Source organism: Aegilops tauschii, chromosome 4 (assembly GCF_002575655.3).
Source record: "Aegilops tauschii subsp. strangulata cultivar AL8/78 chromosome 4, Aet v6.0, whole genome shotgun sequence".
Lineage (NCBI taxonomy): Eukaryota > Viridiplantae > Streptophyta > Magnoliopsida > Poales > Poaceae > Aegilops > Aegilops tauschii.
This window is the reverse complement of record NC_053038.3, coordinates 472,246,648-472,271,588: the sequence shown is the minus strand read 5'-3', so window position 1 is coordinate 472,271,588 and position 24,941 is coordinate 472,246,648. Positions and strand designations below refer to the sequence as shown.

The following is a 24,941-nucleotide window of genomic DNA, read 5'->3' as shown; positions in this document are numbered from 1 at the left end:
TGAAATCTCAGGCGCTGCGTGCTTCTTGTCCTGTCCCTTCTGCCAGCCCCGGCCCCGGCCTGTAGACGACGACGGGCGGGCTTTGCAGCAAAATCGACAAATTTGATCTATGGATGAAATCAAATTACAGAATGACGCGGCTGACCTTTTTGTGTGACGTCCGACACGAAGGCGCCACACTACACTGTGCAACGCCTCACAGTAACGCCTATCTGTGAGGCGTTGCACAGTGTAATGTGGCGCCTTCGTGTCGGGCGTCACAAAAAAGGTCAGCTGCGTGAAATAGTTTCACGGACAGTTTATTCTGTGATTTTGATTTCGTCCTCAGGTCAAATTTATCAAATTTGCCGGGCTTTGCTCGTGAAAGATGCCAAAAAGCAGAGCGACGTGTTTATCTGCCTCAGGAATTGACCGGGGACATCCAATCGAGAGGGGATGGCGCAGACCCAAAGGTCCGACGCCTTGCTGCAGCGAGCGTCATCTCAATCGTGTCCATTGCGGACAGAAATATACTCGCAGGACTCTATTGCCAGGACAAGATTCTTTGCTGGACTAGTATAAATATGACTTTTTATTTTACAGAGATCAAGCAACCGCTGGCTTTCAATGTTACTAGTATAGCAGATAGAGGGCGGGAAAACAAATCGCCATGATCAAACTATCATGGGTTGGGGTTCAGGCTCAGACTGAAAACTGAGGAAAACGAAAAACTGAAAAGCCAAAGAAACTGTAGAAGCACGCGACAGACCGATGCGGCACCTCGGAGCTACGTGTGTTCCGAGGTGTCCCCAAACTGTTTCAAAATCTGTAGCAGCTTGTCGATTTCTTGTCTGTCAGGTTTTGCGAAGATGAGTGCGTCGTCGGCGTAAAAACTGACGCACAGCTTGAGCTCTCTGCCGGGAAGCGGTGCGAGGATGCTCATCAGGGGCGGAGCCAGGATTTGAGCATGAGGGAGGCGAGAAGAAGCCAAAACCAACCAATCATATATAACATTGTAGAAGTCTATTGTATATATCAATGGAATCAAATTGCAAGTACATATAGTTCACAATTTGGAATAAAATAACACTTTTGTTAGTTTATTTAAGTATAACTCTAGACCGCAAAACCTATTACCTATATATCAAACAAGTCAACAATATCATTCTCGAAACCTAACAAACCAAAAAAAAAAAAATTCCGGTCATCTTGCTGTATAGTTGTTATACAAGTTTATGATTTGTAGTAACCAATGTAACAATAACATTACCTCGTAATTTGTGTAGTCTTATTATATGTTGGATATAACTTGAGATTTTGGTTTAACTCTGACCACATGAAGCATAAGACTATGGTATAGGACTTGATACTCACCAACAAGCGACAACTGCTTCATTGGGACGAGCTTGTGTCGACGGTTGACGCTAGCTATAGACTCAACGAACCGCCAAATCTTCCTTGAGACAGCTGATGGCAATGCTCCAATGCCCTAGCGCATGCAGGCGGCGGCGATCTATCCCAGAAACTAAATCAAAAGAAATACTAACATTCAGAGTAACGTTCTCATTCATAAAATAGAATTACTAATAGCTAATAGCCACTATTGGTACTAGTACCTGCTTGTATCGAAAGGGTGGCCTCCCGGCGCCTAGCCGTAGATGGCGTCGTGGCGAGCGATGGCGGCGGCGGCAAGCGCCCTAGCAGCCAGATGCACGTACAGGGGATCAATCAATTGATCTGATCGATGGCACATGCGCTCGGCAAAACAGTTACTACATACATGGGGTATGGGGAAAGGCCGTGATGGCACATGGGCTACTGGGCTTAGTTTGTTGCGTACTAATTCCAGGATTTGATCAAGCTGGGCTATCATTAATCAAGTGATTACTCGGCCATTAGCATCTCTAATTAGGCCAGGACTCCAATACACCAGTACATATATATACCAGAAAACTTCAGGGGGGGCGAGTGGTTGGGGGGGGGGGGGGGGTTCTAGCCCCTGCTCGCCCCTGTCTCCGCCCCTGATGCTCAGGTGATCAAGTGGTGCAAAGGGTTGCTCGCAAGGATGAATAGCAATAGAGGCAGAGGGTCACCCTGTTGCGGGCCACGATGGTGATCCATCTTCGCACCTACCACGCCGTTGAGCTGGCACGAGGAGGAGGAGGTTGAGTGGAGTGCCGCGATTTAGTCTCGCCACCACATGCTGAACCCCATCTTTGCAGCTGATCTGGCAGGTACTCCAAGGACACCAAATCAAAAGCTTTTGTGATGTCTAACTTGATGAGTAGAGCCAGTTTCACTACTGGAATCTAGTTATACGCCGAGTGCCACGGACACTCGGCAAAGGGCCTATAACTGCCAGCAAAGCCTGCGTACACCTCTCCGGCAAACATAAATTTGCCGTGAGCCAGCGCACGGGCACTCGGCAAAGACTTTGCCGAGAGCCAAACAGTACAACTTGGCAAACTAAAGTGACTTTCACGTCGGCTGGTTCTGTCAGCTGTTTGCCGAGAGTGGCTCTCGACAAAGATCCGTTCCCAGACAACTTTTTACTGCTTTCCCCCTGATCCCTGCTGCAAAAATTTCTATACAATACACAAACAAGCATTTCAAGTCTCAATGCCTAACAACAAACTCACATAACCATTACATAAAATAGTTCACACGAACTTCTTTTGAGATCACAAGCTGGTAGCTCTTTAGTACAAATGCTTACTAAACAATAAAGTGATCAATGCATTTCTACATGCGACCACAAGATAAAAGCAACACCACAATTATCACAAACTGAAGAAGAATTATCAAGTTCTTCCATCCACTAAACCCGATAAGACGTTTCTGGCTATCACATCCAGTCAACCCATCCACTGAACCCACTAATTCAGTTTTTCTCTTCTGCTTAAGCACATACTGATTGTAATGATACTCTGCCTTCTCTCTGCTATTGAACGAGTCGTGGGAGCTGCCTTCATAGTAAATCACTTGTTCATTGCATTCAGACCATGAATCGTAGACTCCTGGACATCTACCTCTGTACACCGCATACCACTTCATCTACAAAGATAGAGAAAAAAGGTAGAGAAATAATGCAAGGTTAAAAATAGCACATCATACATAATCCATGTAAGCGTTCATCACTCATACTACAATCCAAAGCATCGCAAGTGGCAATCTAAGAAGTCCATATCAACACCTGCATGACTACATCACTAAATCAACGCCAAACTATCTAGGTGGACTACTCAGAGGTGTAGTCCGTGAAACCGATGATCGTGGAGTCAGAGCACGTCGGGGCATCACCTACGGTGGAGGATCAAGCGTCGTCGGGAATGTACGTCGGTGGACTCAATGGCGTCGAGTCGTCACACTCCTTACGTGGTGGGGCCTTCTTCTCCTTGGCTGGGGGATTCTTCTTCGCCAGATCCTCAAAATACTTTATTAGGATCAGCCACGGGTTCTTCTCAATGAGCGACGCCAAGCGGTTCTCGGCGAGCTTCTCCTTGACCACATAGTCAACCCTAATGGAAGATGCATCATCGGAGGAAGCCATAGCCACGAAATCGGTCGGTGCTAACACCTTTCATCACACAGTGAAAAATAGCATAAGAATCAAACATCAAAGATTACTTCTAAGCAAATTAATCATGATGGACACTATCTCACAGATATTTCGACTTTCGGTGATGGTCGAGCTGGGCGAGTCCATCGTGCGTGAAAAATGTATATCACAGGACAAACTCGCCCAGGTCGACCGCCATCGGCAAAAGACGATTTTCTTCCTGCAATAACAACTCTCATCTCTCTCACGTATATGTGGTGGAACTCTCTCTGCTGGTGGTATATATGGTGGACACTATCTCATGATATTTCGACTTTCGGTGATGGTCGAGCTGGGTGAGTCCATCGTGCGTGACAAATGTATATCACAAGAAGAACTCGCCCAGATCAACCGCCATCGTCAAAAGTCGATTTTCTTCCTCCAATAAGAACTCTCGTATCTCTCACGTATATATGGTGGAACTCTCTCTACTGGTGGTATATATGGTGGACACTATCTCACGGATATTTCGACTTACGGTGATGGTCAAGCTGGGCGAATCCATCGTGTGTGACAAATACATACATCCATATATATATTGATACATAACAAAAACTACCAAAAAATTTACTACAAAAAAAGTTCATGCATTAATACATACATATATACATTCATACATCTATGCATCCATCAATCCTTGCATCCATATAAAAATCCATGCATCCATAATTCCTTTCATCCATATAAAAATCCATGCATCCATGCATACACTCATGCATAAATACAAGATCGGGGAGGGGGGATGAAGCTCACCGAGAGGGGGAGGTGGTGCCGGCGGGGTTGGGGGGTCGCCGACGGGGTTGGGGAGGGGGGCGCCGGCGGGGTCGGGGGGCGCCGATGGGGTTTACAAGCTCGGACACGTTCCCTCTCGATACCCAGATACTAGCTCGGAGACGCTGCGGTTTACAAGCGGCCTCAGGGGAGGCTTACTCGAAACGCGTCCAAACTTTTACCACACCCTACAGAGGCCCTGTGATGACACCGTGCCAGATCCCGCGCAATCCTACCATCATACGATTTTCCGAGGATTTCAACGGTTGCATCAGGAATGACACCGAGGTACTTTTGCTAACCCGGTGGCAGGGCATGCCCCTCCCTCATCTGTGCAAGGCGTAGGCGTGCCACAAGGACATCACAAATGATTCCCCATGCCACTACCCGACATGATTTCATGTGCCACCTTGCTGGTCTGCAATTCTCGGCAATGAAATCCTAGCAGAGCAATATATTTCTCAAATATTGCGCGCGTCCCCGAAAAATGCGAGGCCGTGGCACGTGCCATGCGGTTGCCCCTCTTAGAGCACGAGAAGTTTCGAGGCCAATGGAGCAACAGGACCAGCACTTCCTGCACAAACCGGACACGTTCCCTCTCGATACCCAGATACTAGCTCGGAGACGCTGCGGTTTACAAGCGGCCTCAGGGGAGGCTTACTCGAAACGCGTCCAAACTTTTACCACACCCTACAGAGGCCATGTGATGACACCGTGCCAGATCCCGAGCATTCCTACCATCGTACGATTTTTTGAGGATTTCAACGGTTGCATCAGGAATGACAACGAGGTACTTTTGGTACCCCGGTGGCAGGGCATGCCCCTCCCTCGTCTGTGCAAGGCATAGGCATGCCACAAGGACATCACAAATGATTCCCCATGCCGCTACCCGACATGATTTCTTTGCCACCTTGCTGATTTGCAATTCCCGACGATGAAACCCTAGCAGAGCAATAAATTTCTCGAATATTGCGCGCGTCCCCGAAAAATGCGAGGCCGTGGCACATGCCATGCGGTTGCCCCCTCTTAGAGCACGAGAAGTTTCGAGGCCAACAGAGCAACAGGACAAACACTTCCTGCACAAACCAGACACGTTCCCTCTTGATACCCAGATACTAGCTCGGAGAGGCTGCGGTTTACAAGCGGCCTCAGGGGAGGCTTACTCGAAACATGTCCAAACTTTTACCACACCCTACAGAGGCCCTGTGATGACACCGTGCTAGATCCTGAGCAATCCTACCATCATACGATTTTTCGAGGATTTCCACGGTTGCATCAGGAATGACACCGAGGTACTTTTGGTAACCCGGTGGCAGGGCATGCCCCTCCCTCGTCTGTGCAAGGCGTAGGCATGCCACAAGGACATCACAAACGATTCCCCATGCCGCTACCCGACATGATTTCATGTGCCACCTTGCTTATCTGCAATTCCCGGCGATGAAACCCTACCAGAGCAATAAATTTCTCGAATATTGTGCGTGTCCCCGAAAAATGCGAGGCCGTGCCACGTGCCATGCGGTTGCCCCCTCTTAGAGCATGAGAAGTTTTGAGGCCAATGGAGCAACAGGACCAGCACTTCCTGCACAAACTGGACACGTTCCCTCTCGATACCCAGATACTAGCTCGGAGATGCTGCAGTTTACAAGCGGCCTCAGGGGAGTCTTACTCTAAACGCGTCCAAACTTTTACCACACCCTACAGAGGCCCTGTGGTGACACCGTGCCAGATCCCGAGCAATCCTACCATCGTACGATTTTTCGAGGATTTCAACGGTTGCATCAGGAATGACATCGAGGTACTTTTGGTAACCCGGTGGCAGGGCATGCCCCTCCCTCGTCTGTGCAAGGCGTAGGCATGCCACAAGGACATCACAAATGATTATGCCGCTACCCGACATGATTTCATGTGCCACCTTGCTGATCTGCAATTCCCGGCGATGAAACCCTAGTAGAGCAATAAGTTTCTCGAATATTGTGCGCGTCCCCGAAAAATGCGAGGCCGTGGCACGTGCCATGCGGTTGCCCCCTCTTAGAGCACGAGAAGTTTCGAGGCCAACAGAGCAACATGACCAGCACTTCCTGCACAAAATCGGACATGTTCCCTCTTGATACCCACATACTAGGTCGGAGACGCTACGGTTTACAAGCGGCCTCAGGGGAAGCTTACTCGAAACGCGTCCAAACTTTTACCACACCCTACAGAGGCCCTGTGATGACACCGTCCCAGATCCCAAGCAATCCTACCATCGTACAATTTTCCAAGGATTTCAACGGTTGCATCAGGAATGACACCGAGGTACTTTTGGTAACCCGGTGGCAGGGCATGACCCTCCCTCATCTGTGCAAGGCGTAGGAATGCCACAAGGACATCACAAATGATTCCCCATGCCACTACCCGGCATGATTTCATGTGCCACCTTGCTGATTTGCAATTCCCGGCGATGAAACCCTACAAGAGCAATAAATTTCTTGAATATTGCGCGCGTCCCCGAAAAATGCGAGGCCGTTGCACGTGCCATGCGGTTGCCCCCTCTTAGAGCACGAGAAGTTTCAAGGCCAACGGAGCAACAGGACCAGGACTTCCTGCACAAACCGGACACGTTCCCTCTCGATACCCAGATTCTAGCTCGGAGACGCTGCGGTTTACAAGCGGCCTCAAGGGAGGCTTACTCGAAACGCGTCCAAACTCTCGGCAACTGCTCGTTTAGCGAGAGCCACTCTCAGGTAGCCGAGTATAGCCTGTGGCAAAACTTAAAGAATCATGGTTTCTTTGTGGCCAGCGTGTAGCTTGTGTATTTTGCATGAGAAAATTTGGAAATAGATGTAGTGGACAAATTAAATTTTGCTCGTGGAAAAAAATATAGGCTGATAAATCCAAAAAAATACATCAACCATCCATGCTCTCCACTTGAAGAATATACACGATGAATACAAATGATAAATCATACTCATCCTACATATCCTCCAAATAGAGTGCAAGGAACACCCACGCTTGTAACAATCTAATAGATGAAGGTATTTAAGCTGGTGCAGGACTTGCTCGGGGGGCGAGGTGGGACTAAACTTTGATGGTTACCTTATCTTTACCGAGAGCCACTCTCGGGTAACAGCCACTAGAAGATTCATAGTGACTGTATGGACTCTTAGTAATGAGAGAAGACCGAAGCTTTCTGCGGTTGGACTATTGAACTATTTAAACAGGTCATTTTGCTAGTCGGCAGGCGAGGTGGGACTAAATCTTTGCCGAGCGCCACTCTCGGCAAAGAGTTGCAACCGTAATCGTGCCGTTAGTCGACGCCGAATGTGCCATGTGGCAAAACTTTGCCGTGTGTGGCTAGATGGCCCTCGGCATATAGTGCCTTTGCCGAGTATAGCCTGTTTGCCGAGCAATATTGTCGACATTGTCGTGTGTTTGCCGGCTTACTCCCTTTGCCGAGTGCGACTCTCGGCGTTCTTTACTTTGCCGAGTGCCCGTGTATTGGCTCTCGGCTAAGACGCCGACACTCGGTGTATACGAAAATTCTAGTAGTGTTTCTACTTTCGGTGGAGAGATTTGACACGGTTTTGGACATACATAAAATTTTCATGGATGCACTTTGACTTGAGGAAGACACTCTGAGTCGGCAAGATCAGCGTGTCGATGACACGGGCCAGTCTGATGGATAGAAATTTTGCGGTCAGTTTTGCAATGGAGTAGATCATGCTTATCGGACTGTAGTCTACTAGTGAAACAACTCTGTCTTTTTGGCAATCAGGACGATCATGGTAAAGTTTATAGTGGCCAGATTTCTCTATGCCATCCTATGAAACTGATCAAACACAAGCATGATGTCCTCCATGATAGTTTCCCAGCAAGAGCAGAAGAAAATCTCGTTGAAACCGTCTAGGCCCGGCGACTTCTATGCCTGCGAGCCAAGTGATGTCTACTACACAACCTTCTCCTTGTAGACTCGTGTTGGGCCTCCAAGAGCAGAGTTTTTGTAAGACAGTAGCAAATTTCCCTCAAGTGGATGACCTAAGGTTTATCAATCCGTGGGAGGCGTAGGATGAAGATGGTCTCTCTCAAACAACCCTGCAACCAAATAACAAAGAGTCTCTTGTGTCCCCAATACACCCAATACAATGGTAAATTGTATAGGTGCACTAGTTCGGCGAAGAGATGGTGATACAAGTGTAATATGGATAGTAGATATAGGTTTTTGTAATCTGAAAATATAAAAAAGCAAGGTAGAAAATGGTAGAAGTGAGCGAAAACGGTATTGCAATGCTAGGAAACAAGGCCTAGGGTTCATACTTTCACTAGTGCAAGTTCTCTCAACAATGATAACATAATTAGATCATATGACAATCCCTCAACATGCAACAAAGAGTCACTCCAAAGTCACTAATAGCGGAGAACAAACAAAGGGATTATTGTAGGGTACGAAACCACCTCAAAGTTATTCTTTTTGATCGATCTATTGGGATATTCCTATAAGTGTCACAAACAGCCCTAGAGTTCGTACTAAAATAACTTTTGTGAACTCATTCTAAATTCATATTGGTGTTATATCTACTGTATTCCAACTTCTCCATGGTTCATACCCTCCGATACTACTCATAGATTCATCAAAATAAGCAAACAACACAAAGAAAACAGAATCTGTCAAAAACAAAACAGTCTGTAGTAATATGGAAACTTTCCATACTTCTGTAACTCCAAACATTCTGAAAAATTAGGACAACCTGGGAAATTTGTATATCAATCTTGTGTAAAAATTCAGATCTCAATCATGTTCCAATGAATTTTAAAAATTCCTGGACTGAGAGCAAAAGTTTCTGTTTTTGCACAGAATCAAGTCAACTCTCATCCACACTATCCCAAAGGCTTTACTTGGCACTTTATTGAAACAAAAGCTATAAAACATGATTACTACAGTAGCTTAATCATTTGAACACACAAAAACAGTAGGGGTAAATGTTGGGTTGTCTCGCAACAAGCGCTTTTCTTTAGTGCCTTTCTAGCTAGGCATGATGATTTCAATGATGCTCACATAAAAGATAAGAATTGAAACATAGTGGGAGAATCATGAAGCATATGACTAGCACATTTAAGTCTATCCCACTTCCTATGCATAGGGATTTTGTGTGCAAACAACTCATGGGAACAAGCATCAACGAGCATAGGAAGGCAAAACAAGTGCAACTTCAACACATAGAGAGGAAACATGATATTATTGCAATATGAAAAAGTATATGTTCCTCTCTCATAATAATTTTCAGTAGCATCATGAATGAATTCAACAATATAACCATCACATAAAGCATTATTTTCATGATGCACAAGCATAGAAATTTTACTACTCTCCACATAAGCGAAATTCTTCTCATGAATAGTAGTTGGAGCAAACTCAACAAAATAACTATCATGTGAGGCATAATCCAATTGAAAATTAAAATCATGATGACAAGTTTCATGGTTATCATTATTTTTTATAGCATACATGTCATCACAATAATCATCATAGATAGCAACTTTGTTCTCATAATCAATTGGAACCTCTTCCGAAATAGTGAATTCATCACTAAATAAAGTCATGACCTCTCCAAATCCACTTTCATAAATATTATAAGATTCAACACCCTCCAAAATAGTGGGATCATTAGTACCTAGAGTTGACACTCTTCCAAACCCATTTTCATCAATATAATCATCATAAATAGGAGGCATGCTATCATCAAAATAAATTTGCTCATCAAAACTTGGGGGAGAAAAAATATCATCTTCATCAAACATAGCATCCCCAAGCTTGGGACAAACATTAATTGCAGCAAATAAATTCTCAAACATGTCATTCTCATCAAACATAGCATCCCCAAGCTTGGGCCTTTGCATATCATAAGCATCGTGGATATTCAAAGAATTCATACTAACAACATTGCAATCATGCTCATCATACAAATATTTAGTGCCAAACATTTTATTGCATTCTTCTTCTATCAATTGGGCATAATTTTCCTTTCCATCGTTTTCACGAAAGATATTAAAAATATGAAGCATATGAGGCAACCTCAATTCCATTTTTTGTAGGTTTATTTTATCGACTAAACTGGTGATAAAACAAGAAACTAAAAGATTTGATTGCAAGATCTAAAGATATACCTTCAGGGACTAACCTCCCCGGCAACGGCGCCAAAAAAGAGCTTGATGTCTACTACGCAACCTTCTTCTTGTAGACTCGTGTTGGGCCTCCAAGCGCAGAGTTTCGTAGGACAGTAGCAAATTTCCCTCAAGTGGATGACCTAAGGTTTATCAATCCGTGGGAGGCGTTGGATGAAGATGGTCTCTCTCAAACAACCCTGCAACCAAATAACAAAGAGTCTCTTGTGTCCCCAACACACCCAATACAATGGTAAATTGTATAGGTGCACTAGTTCGGCGAAGAGATGGTGATACAAGTGCAATATGGATAGTAGATATAGGTCTTTGTAATATGAAAAAAAAAATAAAAACAGCAAGGTAGCAAGTGGTAAAAGTGAGCGAAAACGGTATTGCAATGCTAGGAAACAAGGCCTAGGGTTCATACTTTCACTAGTGCAAGTTCTCTCAACAATGATAACATAATTAGATCATATGAAGATCCCTCAACATGCAACAATGACTCACTCCAAAGTCACTATAGTAGAGAACAAACGAAGAGATTATTGTAGGGTACGAAACCACCTCAAAGTTATTCTTTCTGATCGATCTATTTGGCTATTCCTATAAGTGTCACAAACAGCCCTAGAGTATGTACTAAAATAACACCTTAAGACACACATCAACCAAAACCCTAATGTCACCTAGATACTCCAATGTCACCACAAGTATCCGCGGGTTTGATTATACGATATGCATAACAATCTCAGATTCATCTTCTCAAACCAACACAAAGAACTTCAGAGAGTGCCCCAAAGTTTCTACCGGAGAGTCAAGACAAAAACATGTGCCAAACCCTATGCATAAGTTCACAAGGTCACAGAACCCGCAAGTTGATCACCAAAACATACATCAAGTAGATCACGTGAATATCCCATTGTCACCACAGATAAGCACATGCAAGACATACATAAAGTTTTCTGAAATCCTTAAAGACTCAATCCAATAAGATAGCTTCAAAGGGAAACTCAATCCATTACAAGAAGATAGAGGGGGAGAAACATCATAAGATCCAACTATAATAGCAAAGCTCGTGGTACATCAAGATCGTGCCAAATCAAGAACACGAGAGAGAGCGAGATCAAACGCATAGCTACTGGTACATACCCTCAGCCCCGAGGGTGAACTACTCCCTCCTCGTCATGGAGAGCGTCGGGATGATGAAGATGGCCACCGGTGATGATTTCCCCCTCCGGCAGGGTGCCGGAACAGGGTCCCGATTGGTTTTTGGTGGCTACAGAGGCTTGCGGCGGTGGAACTCCCGATCTCTGTTCTATTCTAGGGTTTTGAGATTTATAGGAGGTGTTGGCATCGGGAACATGTCAAGGGGGCCCACGAGGTGACGACAAGGACGGGGGGCGCACCCTAGGGGGCGTCCTCCACCCTTGTGGTGGCCCCGGGGCTCCTCTCAGATATCTTTTCATTCCACTATTTTCATATTTTCCAAAAATAATCTCCGTAAATTTTCGGGTCAATTGGACTCCGTTTGATATTCCTTTTCTGTGAAACTCAAAAACAAGGAAAAAACAGAAACTGGCCCTGGGCTCTAGGTTAATAGGTTAGTCCCAAAAATCATATAAAATAGCATATAAATGCATATAAAACATCCAAGATAGATAATATAATAGCATGGAACAATAAAAAATTATAGATACGTTGGAGACGTATCAAGCATCCCCAAGCTTAATTTCTGCTCGTCCTCGAGTAGGTAAATGATAAAAACAGAATTTTTGATGTGGAATGCTACCTAACATATTCATCCATGTAATTTTCTTTATTGTGGCAAGAATATTCAGATCCATAAGATTCAAAACAAAAGTTTAATATTGACATAAAAATGATAATACTTCAAGCATACTAATAAAGCAATCATGTCTTCTCAAAATAACATGGCCAAAGAAATTTATCCCTACAAAATCATATAGTCTGGCTATGCTCCATCTTCATCACACAAAATATTCAAATCATGCACAACCCCGATGACAAGCCAAGCAATTGTTTCATACTTTTTATGTTCTCAAACTTTTTCAACTTTCTTGCAATACATGAGCGTGAGCCATGGACATAGCACTATAAGTGGAATAGAATATGGTGGTTGTGGAGAAGACAAAAAGAAGGAGATAGTGTCACATCAACTAGGCGTATCAACGGGCTATGGAGATGCCCAACAATGTGAGTGAGTAGTGATTGCCATGCAACGGATGCACTAGAGCTATAAGTTTATGAAAGCTCAAAAAGAAACTAAGTGGGTGTGCATCCAACTCGCTTGCTCACGAAGACCTAGGGCAATTTGAGGAAGCCCATAATTGGAACATACAAAGCCAAGTTCTATAATGAAAAATTCCCACTAGTATATGAAAGTGACAACATAGGAGACTCTCTATCATGAAGATCATGGTTCTACTTTGAAGCACAAGTGTGGTAAAAGGATACTAGCATTGCCCCTTCTATCTTTTTCTCTCAATTTTTTTAGGGCCCTCTCCTCTTTTTTGGCCTCTTTTTTTTCGTCCGGAGTCTCATCCTGACTTGTGGGGCAATCATAGTCTCCATCATCCTTTCCTCACTGGGACAATGCTCTAATAATGATGATCATCACACTTATATTTACTTACAACTCAAAAATTACAACTCGATACTTAGAACAAAATATTGAAGGAAATATGCCCTAGAGGCTATAATAAAGTTGTTATTTATATTTCCCTATATCAAGATAAATGTTTACCATTCATCCTAGAATTGTATTAAACGGAAACCTAGTACATGTGTGAATACATAGACAAACAGAGTGTCCCTAGTATGCCTCTACTTGACTAGCTCGTTAATCAAAGATGGTTAAGTTTCCTGACCATGGACATGCGTTGTCATTTGATGAACGGGATCACATCATTAGAGAATGATGTGATGGACAAGACCCATCCGTTAGCTTAGCATAATGATCGTTTAGTTTTATTGCTATTGCTTTCTTCATGACTTATACATGTTCCTCTGACTATGAGATTATGCAACTCCCGAATACCGGAGGACCACCTTGTGTGCTATCAAACGTCACAACATAACTGGGTGATCATAAAGATGCTCTACAGGTGTCTCCGGTGGTGTTTGTTGAGTTGGCATAGATCAAAATTAGGATTTGTCACTCTGTGTATCGGAGAGGTATCTCTGGGCCCTCTCGGTAATGCTCATCACTATAAGCCTTGCAAGCAATGTGACTAATGAGTTAGTTATGGGATGGTGCATTACGGGACAAGTAAAGAGACTTGCTGGTAACGAGAATTAACTAGGTATGATGATACCGACGATCGAATCTCGGGCAAGTAACATACCGATGACAAAGGGAACAACGTATGGTGTTATGCGGTTTGACCGATAAAGATCTTTGTAGAATATGTAGGAGCCAATATGAGCATCCAGGTTCCGCTATTGGTTATTGACCAGAGATGTGTCTCGGTCATGTCTACATATTTCTCGAACCCGTAGGGTCCGCACGCTTAACGTTGGATGACGATTTGTATTATGAGTTATGTGATTTGATGAACCGAAGTTTGTTCGGAGTCCCGGATGAGATCACGGACATGACGAGGAGTCTCGAAATGGTCGAGACATAAAGATTGATATATTGGAAGGTTATGTTTGTACACGGGAATGGTTTCGAAAGGGTTCAGACATTTTCCGGAGTACCTGGAGGTTACCGGAACCCCCCAGGGGGTTAATGGGCCTTCATGGGCCCTAGTGAAGAGAGGAGGCAGCGGCCAGGTGGAGGCGCGCATTGTCGGTGTCAAAACCGGCGGATCTCGGGTAGGGGGTCCCGAACTGTGCGTCTAGGATCGATGGTAACAGGAGACGGGGGACACGATGTTTACCCAGGTTCGGGCCCTCTCTATGGAGGTAATACCCTACTTCCTGCTTGATTGATCTTGATGAATATGAGTATTACAAGAGTTGATCTACCACGAGATCATAATGCCTAAACCCTAGGAGTCTAGCCTATATGACTATGGTAATGTGAACGTGTCCTTTCCGGACTACCCCCTCCAGTTTATATAGACACCAGGGGGATCTAGGGTTTACATAGAGTCGGTTACATAAGAAGGAATCTTCATAATCAGCCGCCAAGCTTGCCTTCCACGCCAAGTAGAGTCCAATCCGGACACAGGTACGGTCTTCGGCCTTCATGTCTTCACAGCCCATCAGTCCGGCCCAATGGATAACAGGCCGGACGCCCGAGGACCCCTTAGTCCAGGACTCCCTCAGTAGCCCCTGAACCTGGCTTCAATGACGAGGAGTCCGGCGCGTAGATTGTCTTCGGCATTGCAAGGCAGGTTCCCCTTTTTCGAACTCCAAGATAGTCTTCGGATGCGATGATAGTATCCGGACCTGTCACACACACCATACACAACTGTACAGAGAATATATTTTTACACGAGTTCCATCCGCTGACAACTTTTTTGCAGCATGACATCACGCCTGACCGGCCACAATTTGCGAACCGTTTTTCGTCTGCCGCCCCGCATTTCGAGACGCGGTTGCCATTGGCACGTCCTGTCGAAGCAGAGATCGTGTCCCCTTATTGTGGGATTCTCATCAATGCGGGCGTGGGTGACCCAACCGTGCCGTTCGCACAGCTCTTGGAAATAGGCGAGTTTAAGGCGAGTGGGGAGGCGCTTGATATTCATGGCCTTTATAAGGGGATAAGAATTCCCTTTCTTCACCCACACCTCGGTTCCTCCTCAGCCCTTCCGTCCCTGAGCTCCAGCGCCCAAGTCTTTAGCTTTTCCCTTGTCCGAGAAAGCACTCCAAAGATGTCCGGATCCGGGGCTGGAGGCAAGTGGATGGCCTCCTCCGTTACGAAGAGGGATATCAAGGAGCTCCGGGAGGCCGGATATCTGGCCAAGGAGATCGCCCACAGACTCCCGGCCAAGGGACAGATCGTCCCTACTCCAGAGCCCCATGAGAGGGTTGTGTTTCTTACACATTTCGTCCGCGGGCTGGGCTTCCCTCTTCACCCCTTCGTCTGTGGATTGATGTTTTACTACGGGCTAGATTTTCATGACCTAGCCCCTAACTTCATTCTCAACATCACGACATTCATTGTCATGTGCAAGGCCTTTCTCCGCATCTCGCCTCATTTCGGCCTATGGTTGAAGACCTTCAATGTGAAGCCGAAGGTGGTGAGCGGCCAACAAGCAGAGTGCGGAGGCACCATGCTGGGCAAGATGCCCAACGTTACCTGGCCCGAGGGCACATTCACGGAGATGGTGAAGGGGTGGCCATCGGGGTGGTTCTATATCTCCGAGCCACGCGACGCCAACTGGGCGGTGGCCCCAAATTCTGATCCGGAATCCCGATGCGGCTCACCTCCTGGCAAGAGAGGGGCCTAACCTGGGGTCCCCCGGACGAGCTGTCTGGGCTCCAAACGTGCGTCCAGAATATGATAGACAGGAAGATAGAGCTCATCAACGTGGTGCAGGTCATGCTCGTTCGTCGGGTCCTTCCGTGCCAACGCCGGACTTGCTATCTGTGGGAGTTCGATCCGGCCAAGCACCAGACGCTACTAGAGCTCTTCGGCACGATGCACGAAGAAATCTGGAAAGTGCTCTTCAAGGCCGGCGAGACGCCACCGCCCATGACCGAAGACCGCGGGCTTAGCTTAAAACGCCAGGCTAACTCGGTAAGTTCTTTTAATGTTTTCAAGGAGTACCCTCTACTAGCATATTTTGGGAGAAAGCCTAAGCTTTCCTTCCCCTGTTTTCAGGCCTGGATCAAGGTAGCAGAGGAGATTAACTATCCGGCTCCGCTGCCCGAATACCAAGAATTCCCATTACTGACGAGAATGCTTTTCCCTGCACCTTATGAGGTGCCGGAGAAGACGGCCAAGAAGGCGGCCAAAGGGGCCAAGAAAGGCCTTCGCCGAAAAGTCACTCCGGACGTGACGTCCGAAAGCGAGACTTCCTCTTCGTCCGCTGACAAGGACGACGAAGAGGAAGAAGAAAACGACTCCCCAACTGAAGTGGGGAGGAAGAAGAAAGCGGCCCCCACGAACTCGGTGGTGAAGGCGTCTAAGAGGGTTAAAGGCTCCCTCGCGGATAACCCCGCGTGGGATGTTGATAGCAGTCCGGAGCGACCTCGCCGGACCAAGCCTCAGGCCGCCTCGTAAGTACCAGAATCCAAAAATGTCTGGCTTTCCCGGTTTTGTAATATTGATATGTCTCAAACCTTGTCATTGCAGTCCGGCACGCGATGGCTCCCCGCGATCCTCGACAGAGGGATCGCTAGACTCGAAGGAGATGGCTAGCATGTCTCCGCCACCTGCGCATTCCGTCTCTCCCAAGGGTGACGACAAGGTGGTGTCGCAAAAGACCTTCCCCGACCGGGGGGAGCCTCCGGAGATCGTCGGGGTGGCGCCCCAGGACGATCCCTTAGTCGCCGGACACATGGGGGAAAAAGCCCCTATGGGGGCTGGTGACGGGGGCCGAGCTCCCTTCGGACCTGAGCCAGATACCATTTCGGAGATCTACGCGGCTCCGGAGTCCAGCGAACGGCATTCCCCAAAAGGAGGGAATGTGCCTGTTCCGCCGGTGACCTCTGTCCAACCAGAGGCACCGGATAATCTACTGGAGGCGCTACGAGGCGCCTCTATTGTGGATGAACACCGCACCCTTATGGGCACGGTAATAGAGAAGGTTCAGTTCGTCAAAAGCGGACTGACCGAAGCCTGCACTAGCCTTCTATCGGGCTTTGAGGTAAGTAATGTGTTTGTAGGAAGAATATCACAGTATAGACACTAGCCCCTGATGCTCTGTTTGGCGTTCGGGAAGAAAAAGCCGAACAGAGGATCAAGAAGAAATATCCCAGGAGTCTAACATAAGTTATCTATGTGAATAAGCAGGTATCACTGCAGGCTGCCACCGCTCATGCTGCAGAGGTCTCCGGACTGAAGCGGAAACTGGAGTGGGCCGAGGAGGAGCTCGGCCTCGTGAGGAAGGAGCTGGAGGATAGCCAAGGTATGTGGTAACCTGCGGGTACATTTTAAGAAAAAATGAATAGTCCGTCCGGACTAAGGTGTCATAAACTTTATTAGGGGCCACGACCGAGGTGGCAGCCCTCAAGAAGGCGTTAGCCGAGGTCGAGGACAAAGTGGCCAAGGAACGCGCCGCACGCGAAAAGCACGAGGCCCGGGTTGGCGAGGCGCAGCAACAGCTCCAGGGCGCGATCGAGAGATTTGAGTCCTTGGAGCACGTTTGTAAGGCGCAAGAGTCCGAACTGGCGAAGGCCCGCTAGAGCGCAAAGGATGCACGAGCCGAAGCCCAGAACGCCCTCCAGGAAATTTAGGCGGCCAAGAAGATTGCGGCGGGTAAGTCTTTCACCATGCAAAGCAAGTATGTAGAAGAAACGTTCCTTGTACTTATCCGAATTTGGGTTTTCCAGGGGCGTTTATGGATCTGCCGCGCAGTATATCAGATGCTGCCGAGCATTATAGAGCCGAATAAGGGATGTCTACGGAGAAGCTATTCTGGTCCCAATATCTTGGACCCGAACATCTGGTGCCCTTCATCGACCAGCTAAAGCAGTTGGTCGAGCTGCACAGGTTGGCAGAGCTAGCCATGAAGGACCTGATAGTCCGGCTGTGGCCTACCGAGCCTATACCTAGCAGCTACTTCGGACTTGTTAAGCGGCTTGTAAGTGCCTGTCCGCGGCTCGAAGCCGTGAAGCGGTCGGCCTGTATTGAAGGTGCGCGTATGGCATTTGCCCGCGTCAAGACGCATTGGGCAAAGCTGGATGCCAAGAAGCTGATGACCGAGGGGCCGCCGGAGGGAAAGGAGCATCGTCGACCCGAGCTCTATTTTGATGGTGTCCTAGAGGGGTCCCGCCTTGTGGCGGAGCAATGTTCGAAGGATGTCATATTCCCATGAGAACATTTGTATTATCCCGTCCTGTAATATGGAACAATGATGTTATGTATTATAATGCTTGCGATTTACATTTTACCTCCTGTGCGGCCGTTTATGAAATCTGAGGGTTGACCAGTCGTCGGCTTCTACCCCCACGTAGATAGTACGGGGGTGTTCGAGATAAATCTAAACACTCTTTACTCCACATTTTGGTCCTTAAAGGAGGTCTTTAGCGCAACGAACAAGGCAATCAGACTATGCGGCCTTTACCGCCCTCACTTAGCCATATGAGTTTTACAATTAAGAAAGTTGGCGAAGCCCCTGGTATTCGGAAGGCCGAACTAGGGGCGTTGTACACGCCTAATCGGAGGAACCGATTCTTCGCAAGAAGCGGAAAAAATCTCTAACGATTTGGAACCTCTCGAACAGCTGACCAGCTCTCGCCGCACCATGACAATCAGTTTTCGGCTTTCTCTACTGAGGTGCTCGTCCGGAAGAACCGGGACACAATCGCAGTAGTTCTCCCTTTACTACCCTAGCCGATATAGTGGAACGTAAGGTAGTAAGCACAGGAGCCGGGCAACCCAACTATTGACCAAAGACATGATTCGGAGCCGATGCATATAATGCTATAAGTTCGGGGTGCCGAACTGTACTGGAAAAGTGTTCGGACTTTTATTGCCGTAATGCGGGGTGTAATGAAGCCCCTGGCGTAGTAATACGTACCATGGTGTACGTGTGCAATAAGTAATATATACAAAGGTGAGGAAACAAGATAATTAAGTAATAAGCTGATGCCACCATTTATTCACCATTGTGATGTAATTAGTACGTCGGGGCGTACTTTGTGCAAGTAATGCGATAAGCAAGTAAAGCTATTTAACATGCCGCAACCAAGGGCGAGCTGCGTGCGGGTATGTAAAACAAATATGGCAATCGTTTAGTAGAGACCACCTGGGGATTCCCTTGTATGCCAGAGCTCCTTGCCTCCTTGGTGTGTTCTGCAAGTGGGTCATCCGCATAGACCTCGAAAAGAGAAAAAACTCGTAATAAAAAGGAAAAGTAAAGGCGTGCGAATCCCAGGGTCGGTCAAGCTGCACTGTGGATCGCGAGCGAGTTATGCCTCCGTCAGTACCCATGGGGTTTTGAGTGCGTAGTTATGTACGCGCGGTACGGATGCCATTTCCTCATCAGGGTTGGGACGGAGGCCGAATTTACTAATTCAGCTCTTGACGAACCGAGCTGCCCTGTTGCAGTGTGGTCCGGACCTTCTTAACGATTTCCACGGGCTCGGCGGCCGGATTATGGTGCCGCTTGAGAAGGCCGCTCTGTACTTCTGCTGCTAGGGCTACGGTATGCTCCTCTGTATGGAGGGAACGTTCCGTGTTTCCATTTACTGTAATGACGCCGCGTGGACCGGGCATCTTGAGCTTGAGATAAGCATAATGTGGCACCGCATAATGTGGTTCGTCCGAGCAGTGCGTGGTAGCCACTGCGGAAGGGGACGATATCGAATATTAGCTCTTCGCTTCGGAAGTTATCCGGGGAACCGAAGACCACCTCCAGCGTGATTGAGCCCGTACAACGGGCCTCTATGCCTAGTATAACTTCTTTGAAGGTAGTTATCGTGGGCTTGATTCGTGAGGGATTAATGCCCATTTTGTGTACTGTATCCCGATAGAGCAGGCTGAGGCTGCTACCACCGTCCATTAGGACTCGTGTCATGTGAAATCCGTCGATGATTGGGTCGAGTACCAATGCGGCCGAACCGCCATGACAGATGCTAGTTGGATGATCACGACTATCAAAGGTGATCGGGAATGATGACCATGGGTTGAATTTTGGGGTGACTGGCTCTACTGCATAGACGTCCCTGAGTGCGCGCTTGCGCTCCCTTTTGGGGATGTGTGTAGCATATATCATGTTCACCGTTTTGACTTGAGGCAGGAATTTCTTCTGCCCCCAGTGTTCGGCTGCCGGGGTTCCTCGTCATCGTCCTCGCTCTGCGATTCCCCTTCCTTGTTTCCGCTGTTTACCTTGCTGGCTTGTTTAAAGACTCGGCACTCTCTGTTAGTATGGTTGGCTGGTTTGTCTGGGGTGCCATGTATCTGGCACGGACGATCGAGTATGCGATCCAAGCTGGATGGTCCTCCGCCGTTCCTTTTATAGGGCTTCTTTCGCTGGCCGGACTTGGAGCCACTGAATCCGGCATGAACTGTAGTGTCATCGGTGTTATCGCCATTGCTTCGACGTTTATGTTTGTTGCGCCGGAGCTTGCCGGTGCTGTTTTTGGCCTCGGGGGGGGGGGGGGAGCTGCTTCGTTGGCTGTGTTTGTACTGCGAGCCAGCCAACTATCCTCTCCCGCTCAAAAGCGGGTCATAAGTGCCGTGAGGGCTGCCATGGACCTCGGCTTTTCTTGGCCGAGGTGGCGGGCTAGCCATTCGTCACGGATGCTGTGTTTAAAGGCCGCTAGGGCTTCGACATCCCGACAGTCAACGATCTTATTCTTTTTGGTTAGGAACCTAGTCCAGAATTTTCTGGCTGATTCTCCAGGTTGTTGAACTATGTGGCTTAAGTCATCGACATCGGGTGGCCGGACATATGTACCTTGGAAGTTGTCAAGAAAGGCTTCTTCCAAGTCCTCCCAGCTGCCAATGGAATTTTCAGGCAGGCTATTTAGCCAGTGTCGGGCTGGCCCTTTGAGCTTTAGTGGGAGGTATTTGATGGCGTGGAGGTCGTCTCCACGGGCCATGTGGATGTGGAGAATAAAGTCCTCAATCCATACTTCGGGATCGGTTGTTCCGTCGTATGATTCAATATTGATGGGCTTGAACCCCTCGGGGAATTCGTGATCTAGCACCTCATCTGTGAAGCAGAGAGGGTATGCGGCGCCTCTATATCGGGCCGCGTCACGGAGCGCCTCCGATGAAGTCCGTCTGCGGTTATCGGCCCGGGTGTGACTAGGTTCGTCACGTCCGAATAGGTAGCTGTCATCCCGAGTCGGGAAGCGTCCTCACGATCCGTATATTGATCTGGTTTGTCCTGCTCTACTGTCCAGATCCTGCCGAAGGTCGTATGTATGGTCCCGAGCTGTTCTGTCCCTGTTTTTGCGAGGCGGTGGGGCGGGCCGTTGTTCGGCATGAGTTGCCGTTTTATCCTGACCGCGGGGTGGTCGGTCCGCCGCACTATCCCGACCGCGTGGTGGTCGGTCCGCATTGCGTGAGGGAGGTATGGGATCTGGTGCCTCCTCATCGAACTAAGGTAGCAGTCTGCGCTTTGGGTAACTCTTGGCTGGGCGCTCGACGCCGTATTCTTCGGCTGCCAGGAAATCTGTCCACCTGTCAACGAGCAGGTCTTGATCAGCTTGGAGCTGCTGCTGCTTCTTCTTCAGGCTTCTTGCAGTGGCTATGAGCTAGCGTTTGAAGCGCTCCTGCTCGAGGGGTGCCTCAGGCACGATGAAGTCCTCATTGCCGAGGCTCTCATCATCCTCGGAGACTGGATGATAACTATCATCATCTGAGTCATTGGGCATGGCCTGTTTATCAGGGTTATCTTGCCCGTTGTCTTATTCCTTCTGTTCGGATGCGGCCCCGACAGGGTCTTCATTGTTTTCGGCGTCACCCGGAGTACTATTTTCTCTGGTGCCAGTGTTGCCGTATTTTGAGCGACGAGGCTTAGAACGGCGTTTAGGGCGCCGGCGTTTGGACTGTGTCTCAGGAGGTTTATTCGCAACTGGGTCTTCTTTGTCGTCGTCGCTAGCTTTTTTAGGTGTGTCAACCATGTACACATCGTACGAAGAGGTGGCCGTCCAACGTCTAGTGAATGGCGGGTCTTGGCCTTGCTCCTTGTCAGCATCGTCGTCCATACCGTCGATGTCTTCGGAGTCATAATCAAGCACGTCGGTTAAGTCATCGACAGTGGCTATGAAGTGGGTGGCGGTTGGGAAGAAAAATTCCCCATCATCCGCCTCTAGCTCGAACCAAACATAGTTCGGCTGTGAGTCCTTCTTTAAGGACAAATCCTTTAAAGATTTCAACACATCGCCCAAAGGTGACTGCTGGAAGAGAAAAATTCATCATAGGTCACAAAACTTGAGCCGGCTGACACTTTAGTACCACTACTTCAAAATACCCGAACTACAGTCCATGTACTTGCGCAGAGGGTTCACTTTGGTCCGTATATATGAATTGAGCTACGTATTCGCTGACTTGACCGAGTCAGCCGTTGCCAGCTAGGCTTTAACCGCCACCTGTGTAGCACCTGGTCGGGGGGGGGGGGGGTTAATACGAGTAGTTCGGTTTTTTTTGCAAATGCGCCAGCACCTGACCATTAAACGCTCGCGCAGCTAGTCGGACCGCACCCGCTCGCACCCTCCCGCACCTGTCTCCTCCCTCCCGCACCCTCTCTGCTCCCGCACCCTCTCTGTTCGTCGTCGCTACCGAGGTAGTGCCTTTGCTCGTCGGCGTCGACGACGGCTCCATGAGCACGTCGTCGGACGCTGAGCCGCCGCCGTCCGCGCCGTTCGGGAGGGGCCTGCGCGACGTGCCTCTTGCTCCTTCGCGTCGTCGTGATGATGCCTCGCCGCCCCTGTACCGTACGTCGCCGTCGCCAGCAGCTCCCTTGCTCGATCTGTCCAATTTAGCTCCCGTAACGAGTTCTTGGTCGCATCAATTGCACGTACGAGCTAGGGTTTGGGCGTTCGTTCTACTCTCTGACGGATTGGGTGTGGGGTGGTAGGGTTTTAGCAGTTTCTTGAAGAACTTTGTGGTAGGCCAAAAATAGGGCTGCGTCATGGGGTTTTGCAGTAGATGGCCATGTTTGCAGAGATCTGTAGTGGTTAGGGTTCTTTCTCCCCCCAATTTGTCATGGTTCCAGGGGTCTAGGGTTTAAGCAGTAAAGTTTGCTTTTAGTGTCAGAGTGTTAATTGGACCAAAAATTGTTTTAATTTGCAATTACATTGTGTCAGATTTACCAAAAATGGTTGCTTTTCTACCTGTAAGATCATACATTTGTTAATTGGAGCCATGAATATCTGTTTTTCTTTCTGAAAAAGTAAAAAAGTATGAATGTCTGAACTGTAGTCTGAAATGTCTGAACCTTTCTGTAGTCTGAAATGTCTGAACTTTTTCAAATTGATTGTTTTGCAGGACCCTTAAGCAACCACTTCTCTGTTGAGGTCATACATGGTGGCTACTTTCTGTGTGCTGGCGAGCATAGGGATTATCACAAAGGTCACTCCATTTGGTATGATTACTGTGACATAGATAATAGGACACCTAATGTTGTTGCCAGTCTAGTGGAGGAAATTGGATATGAGTTTGAGGGCTGGATCAGGGCTTATTGGTGTGTTCCTGGATTGACAGTCTATAAGAATGGATTAAGAGAGATCAAGTATGTTTTTTCACACATAAACTTACTTACTTTGTTATGCTTTTCCACTGGTTACTTTTTTTTCACACATTTTTATTAACATGCCATATGTTTCATCTTATGTTCTAGACGGAACAGAATGCAAAAAGAGCTTCGCTCGGTTGGCCCTCCTAGGCTTCCGCCTACTTTCTCTTCTCTTAAGTCTACAACAAGTGGGAGAGGCAGGATTCGAACCTACGTAGAAAACCTTCAACAGATTTACAGTCTGTCGCTTTTGACCGCTCGGCCACTCTCCCCTTCCCGGGGATACGCCCTCCTCAAACAAAGGGTTCCTGAATAAGAAGGATGGCGGCCTTCGTTCTTAAGTTAAGAAGAGCAGATGGAACTATTAGATTTGCTAGTTCCGGGAGAATAAATAAGGTATAAAAATCAAGCAAGAAAACGGATGCGCTAACGCGCAACGGCTTTCGCGCTAGTTGCTCAAAAAATCGTATAAAAATCAAGCAAGAAAACGGATGCGCTTCTCCAAGCTTATCTATATATATTTCTCGATGGAAGCAGAAGGAAAGGCTTAAAGAAGGTGACAAGAAGAGAAACTTATTAGTTCGTCGTAGCCAACATGGGACAACACTATGCCAGAAAACATGAAGGATTGTGTTCTGAATGGCAACCACTTCCAACAGATATTCCTTGATCATGATGAGAGCATGAGATCATATATTTATATTGTACAAGTCCACTTTGATGATGAGGATCCTCCAATTGTCAGGTTCAGTGGCATTAGGCCAAAGAAGGATAATGCACACTAGCAGCAAGCAGAGCAGACACAACAGCAGCAAGAGGAGCAGGCTCAGCTCACTCTAGTGGAACAGGAGCAGGCTGAGCTCCCTCAAGTGGAACAGGAGCTGCCTCAGCATGATCAAGAGCATGAGCATGATCAAGAGCATGAGCAAGATGAAGCAGAGTCAGAAAGTGTAGCAGAGTCAGAAGAAGATGATTTCATACCAAGTCCACCCCAGCCTGGAACTACTTACCTTTCATCTCAGTTTTGGTTTAGGGCCAGGAAATCCTGTAGATTTTTGGACATGGATGCAGCAGACACAGTTGGTTGTTCAGTAGTGCAGGATTCAGATGAAGATTACATTCCACAAATTGTT

General features: G+C 47.5%; 1 non-coding gene across 1 annotated transcript; it reads right to left on the bottom strand.

Annotated features, from left to right (window-relative positions):
* Window positions 1-23,997: 23,997 nt before the first annotated feature.
* TRNAY-GUA (transfer RNA tyrosine (anticodon GUA)) lies at window positions 23,998-24,080 on the bottom strand. Its single transcript has one exon. It is a non-coding gene; the product is annotated as a tRNA-Tyr (tRNA).
* Between the last annotated feature and the right edge of the window lie 861 nt (window positions 24,081-24,941).